The 5,975-nt window shown below is 35.6% G+C and overlaps 1 long non-coding RNA gene across 4 annotated transcripts; it reads left to right on the forward strand.

Moving 5' to 3' along the window:
- Positions 1-917: 917 nt before the first annotated feature.
- Positions 918-5,746, forward strand: LOC132636135 (uncharacterized). 4 transcript variants are annotated; one of them, XR_009581050.1, is made up of 5 exons: positions 918-1,168; positions 2,436-2,630; positions 2,756-3,070; positions 3,158-4,867; positions 5,509-5,746. It is a non-coding gene; the product is annotated as an uncharacterized LOC132636135 (long non-coding RNA). The 4 variants fall into 4 exon arrangements; XR_009581052.1 differs by having other exon boundaries at positions 2,436-2,603; XR_009581051.1 differs by having other exon boundaries at positions 2,440-2,630.
- The last annotated feature ends 229 nt before the right edge of the window (positions 5,747-5,975 follow it).

Below are 5,975 nucleotides of genomic sequence, written 5' to 3' on the forward strand. Positions count from 1 at the left end.
CGCGTCTATGTCCTAGTTGGGAAGGCACGACAGATTATTATCAGAATCGGATTCTCAGATGTTCAGAAATCATTTTGTATAATTTACACAAAAATAGCCATATCATACACAAAATAATAGTCCAGAAATTTTTAGAGAAAATCAGACCAAAACGGAAGTATTTAAAATTATACAGAAAGTATCGGGCCTTGTGGGCCCGCCTCGGACCAACTCGAGGCTACATACATAGATTATTGATAATAGACCTTATGAGGTCATCCATAATCGTTTGGAAGTGTTCCGACTCCGTTTAGGGAAGTTTTGCACAAAAATTCACTTTAAAGGAAATTTGTAAGAAAATAGCTTCAATTGAATTGAAGGAATTGGAGCGGTTTTCCGTCTCGAATTCCGGGGAACGGAGTATTACTTAAGGCTCGCGGCCGAGCCTACCACATCCAGAACATGCCTAGGAACATAGGGAAATGCTTCACATACCTCGACAGCGCCTTACGCTCGCTTGGCGTCGACTTCAATTTCGTCCAAAATCTAGAAATGGTCAAGTTTACCATTTGTTAGTTTCAAACTTTTCAATAATCCAACTTAACACATACTTGCCTACCGAAATTTCGGCAGCATTTCCTCTGTATATAAGACCTCCCCGAGACTTACACTACAAGAAAAATGGGTTTTAACGACCACTTCTTAATGACGGGATATGAATCCAGTCGTTATTTGCATAATTATAGCAACCAATTTTTTTCTGATCAGATTTTAATTCACCATTAACCAGGGGATAAAATTCAGTCGTTAAAAAATAAAATATCCAGTCGTTAAAATTAATTAACCCAAAAAAAGGCGCTAGATTTTCCCACAATTTTCCCCAACCCACGTATAGAACGCCATAATCCCCAACCCACCATCTTGTGCCCCCCCCTCCCCCTCCCCCCCCCCCCCCCCCCCCCCCCCGCGCACCCTAACCCAGAAGCCTAAACAAAAGAAAAAGAAAAACTCTTTCAGAACAGATCGTCGAGAACACGAGAACAGTTCCAATCGGTAAAATTGGAGAATCGAATATTTACAGAATTCTAGTTTGGAAGCTCTCTTTAGGTTTCCATCTCTTCTCTCATCAAGGTATCATAGTATTTTTGTTGCCAAGAGCAAAATTGAGTTACAAGCTTACAAATTAGAGGTAATTGTTTTACTTTCTCAGTTGTGTAGTTCACCAAATTGGGCCTCTCTTACAATTCATGTCATCCTCCGTTTTAACAACCCTACATTTCACGATTTTTTTTTTAAAAAGAAGAAATTAGTGATAATAAGAAAAATTAGGATTAAATTGTGGCATTGATTTCAGATCCTTTGTCTATAGCAACTGTGATGTGGCATTAGAAGGTGTTTTGTTTATGCTAATATGGTAGTTGTGGTAATTGTATCACTGAAGAATTGCTTGCGATTGAGTTGTTCTACTGTTTTGGTTGGCTGTTAGCGTTGGTTTTTGGCAATTTTCCATTGTCATAGTCTACTTATTTACACTGGGTATGTTGTTATTGTTGTTCCATAATCTACTTATTTATGATCGACCAGTTTGAAACCTGGAGAAAAAACAATTTAATAGCGAATGCCTTTGCAACTACCTTGAACCGAACTGTAAACAATAAGGATCCTAGTGTAAAGCTTGAATTGTTAAATGTAATAACCTATGGAACTTGTGAAGGGTGGATAGAATATTAGTAGTTGTAGAAGCATGTCAAACATTTTGAGTTCATAATTGAATGTGGACCTAAATTACGTAATTTGGTCCTTCCCTGCCAGTTGAGTTCTTTTTGCTTTTGGTTGCTTTCTAATGACGAGACCAAGTTGCTTTTCAATTCAGGAAACCATTTGCAATGCAGTGTTAACATGAGGTGTTTTTTATTTTGTCTTTCTCCAACTCATGTGTATTTGAGTGTTGTTTCAAAACGGAGAAGTTCTAGCTTGAGAGGATATATCATAAGAAGATGAACCATTGACAATTTGCCGTAAATTTTCTTACTAAATTCTTTGTTGCTCACATGTCTGCCTTTAGTTACAAGGTTTTAGCAGGTTATTAAAGTCATACAAGTCTTTGGTCATTCCGTATACTTTTATTTCATCTACTAGTTGTAGTTATTCTGTAATATGCTCCCTACATGTCTATCACAATCTCGAATTATTTAGAGAAAACATACAGTTGGAGAAGTTTTGTCCTCTCGTAGATATTTCTTGGTATCATGAACGACTTATCAGATTGAACCAAAAAAAATAAGAGGACATGGAGTATTCTGTAAGTTGGCTGGACAGAGGAGGCAATAGTTGAAGTTTCTATACTGCTTCATCCTTGATTTGTCTATTCATTTTTGAAATAGAAACCTCCACATAAAGTATTTTACAATTAATATTTTTGCCTTTGTAACGGTTATTCTATTATTCTATGGTAGGCAGGGGCGGAGCCACCTTAGGGGAAACAGTGTCACGGGTCACCGCTTCGTCGAAATTTTTCACTGTGCATATATGAAATTCATATTTCCTGGATAGCTAAGTGAACCAATAGATGAATCTCCATTTTCATATCTTTCTCGGAACATCCAGCAATTGCTAGCTCACTGGTCGGGCACTTCGCTTTTCTGGTTAAGGTCGTAGTGTGTTGTCATGTATTAGGAATAGTCGAAGTGCTATTTGGCATCCCTTTTCCTATTGAAAACGTACTGAATTATTTTCTGGTGTGGCTTAATAATGCTATGTTTTTTTGTTAGATTAGATTGACTTGAATCCGTCAAAATCTCAAAAGTATGATATGGAATCAACTTTGAAGGCTGCGAAACATTCATTCATTCCACCTGGTGCCTTAGCAAGAGGACAAGGGAAAAGCTTTAGAGCTTTGAGTTTAGTAAGAGTAAATGCTGAACAAAGACCTCCGATTGGCCAAAGTAAAAAGTGTAATAGAGCAACTTCTTATCTGAATGAGCTAGCTCAGAATGAGAGTCTTGCACGCTCCTGGTTTTGATCCATAGGAAGACTATGTTTCCCCTCTCAAGAAGCTGAACTGATGCAAATACTCAGAGAAACGAAATAAGTATTTTACTGTCTCATTTTGTAATCTACTTTTGTTGTTATCGGACTGGAACTTTTTTTTATGATTGACTTAAATTGAAATCTGCAGGTCCATGTGAACCTTAAAAGGCAAAAAATGTGAGAGTGTCGATCAGGTGCAGGACTCAAAGCTGGAGTAATGTTAAGCGTCACTTTTTACCACAATCGAATTGTTGGAAGCATCATGCCTCAGCGAGACACTTAGCTATATTAGTTAATGATGGTAATATGTGTCCATTGCGCGTACATTAATGGGCGGACATTGAGGATTATAAGCTGGATCACATGTGGGCAGCTGTGACTATAAGGATTTAAAACATGAGTTTTTTGTTTTGCCTTCTCATTTTATTCTTTTACAAATGAAAACGAAATACTTGTGAGCTTATATCATTGTATTTGCTGAGTTATTTTCTGTTTGATTTGTTAGAATCTGTAAAGAAAATAGTTGATATGCTATATTGGACTTGTGAAAATCAGTGTTATTAAAAGCGCTAGCTTCGTCGCCTAAAGCATTGAGGTAAGGCGACTGGCTTGTGCTTCAGAAGGCTGAGGCGACGCTGGTAGAAAGAAGGGACTCTTCTCCTCAAGAAGATCGAAGTGGAAGAGAAGCGAGAAATATGCGCTTCGTTTATTTTAATAAAAAGTTGACTTTAAACAGAAAAGGATTCAACTTTCTTACTAGTTTTGCTGCTCTCTTCCTTGGTCTGGTTTCTATACTTCAAGCTACAGGTATGATTATTTCTTCTTCTTCCCCTTCTCCTCTTCTCTTCTTCGTCTCGTCTCTGATATCGTCGCTGCTGCTGTTTTTTTTTTCTTTCTCTTCTTTTCTTTTACCTTATGTCGCTGCTACTACAACGTTTTTTCTCCTCTTCTTCTTTTCTCTTTTCTGATATCACTGCTGCTGCTGCTTTTTTTTCTTTCTCTTTTATTCTCTGATCTAATATCGCTGCTACTGCAATATGAGCATCATGGTGACAGATGCAAGGTTCAATATTTTTGCCGATATATATTAGAATACTTGTCCATGATGCAACTTCTATGTTGACATTTAATTCTTTTTATTTTGAGAATTTGTAGCCTGTTAGTTGGATAGTAGTGCATCCACTATACTGGCTATCAAAGATGTGAAGATAGCTTGTTCTCTGCATTGAATTTGAGTTCCATTATATTCTCATGAAGTAAGCTCATCTCTTATCCCTATTTGTACGGTGTATTTTGGCATAAGCAGGACTTGAGGATTATGTTACCAATATATAATAATGGAGGTAAATCATGATCGTAGAAAATTCTTATGCTATTGGTACTCCGTCTGCATTACTGCATTTTGGATCATAGTACATAGTTGGTACTAATTCCTAATATTGTGGTCTTCTCTTTTTTTCTTTCATAAGTTTAGTCTTTGCTAATAAACTGACATAAATTTGAAACTTTTAATAGGTCAAGAATTTGAAGACTGAGATAAGTTTGGTGGTGACATGTTTTTTTAAGGTTATTCTATAATTAGTTACTTCTTAGTGTTTCTGTTTTCTACTTTAAGTGGCTCTTGTTATTAAATCTCATCCATAGAGATTAGAATAGTCTACACTTTACATAAAGTGTGTTGTTTCATCTTATTTGTTGTGTCATCTGCTTGAGCATGCCTCTACTTTTATTATTTCAAATTTATTTTCTGGATACAAAAGTAATTCATCCTTTGGCATGTATATAACACATCCATTTGTAATTTTTTCAGATTTGGAAAACTGGAAAATGATGTCCGGTATCATTCAATTTATACCAGGTTCTACAATAACATGCCTTCTATACCAAAGTTGATTCCTTAAACATATTAGTAGAAGTAACTCACTTTCTAATAACAGGAGTATCTGGTTTCCAATCTTCTGTGTAAAGAGTCTCTCCAGTAGTTTTTGGTAGTATTGAAAACAACTGATAGAATATGTTTCATTATCTCATATTCTTACTGATTCCTTTTGATCCTAGGCTTCATAATCTGTGATGCGAAACCAAGACCTTTTAATTATTTTAAGTTGATGTACTTATTAAAGTTTTGTGATTTGTTGCTATGTGAAGATAATGAGTATGGATAAGGTAGAAGAGTCATGATTATTCTATTCATTAAATAAAATACAAATGTCATGATATTTTTATTACTAAACCTATATGAAAAGTGGTTTAGGTCCTGTTTAGAAGAATTTCTCATTAGTTGCTCTAATTTGATGGAATAAAGTTATGTATGAGGTTGCATACTTTGAACTAAAAGCTGGACATCAATCAATCAGGGGAATCTTGAATTAGAATTTTGATGCTCTAGAGCTTGAGCTTTACGAGATAGAGAATCCTTTTCTCTTGGCTTGCACATTCTCTTGCCTATCTATTAGGAGTTTTGTTACTATATTGAGATGACCTTTCTTCTTTTAACAGATCAAGATTTACAATATACAAGCTGGATTCTAAAGAACTGGCCTGCTACCCTTGAAGAAAGTGCAGAACAATTGAAGCAATCTACTTTGGTTTTGTTACAATCTGTTTAGAAATGTCACATTTGTAAAAGCTATAATTTTATTCTCTTTTGTTTGGAGTTGGCAAATATAATGTCATGTAATCGGAATGTGTATATTTTTATATATTTTTTTTAGTAATGTGATGATTTTTTTTTCAAGTGTCCAATAATTTTTATTAAAAGCACTTGCAACAATTGGATTTCTTGGGCGTTAATATTTTCAACAGCCGAATCAGTAGTATCAGTAGTAGTTAATTGTTTTTAACGACTGGTGTGTCAACTAGCGAAGGGAAAATTTTGTCGCCAAAAGTTAGGTTTTACGACTGGAATTTTTCTTGTCGCTAAAGGATATTTAACGACCGGACTTGAAACCCGGTCGTTAACTTTT

The sequence above is a fragment of the Lycium barbarum genome, chromosome 4 (assembly GCF_019175385.1).
Source record: "Lycium barbarum isolate Lr01 chromosome 4, ASM1917538v2, whole genome shotgun sequence".
In the NCBI taxonomy this organism is placed as follows: domain Eukaryota; kingdom Viridiplantae; phylum Streptophyta; class Magnoliopsida; order Solanales; family Solanaceae; genus Lycium; species Lycium barbarum.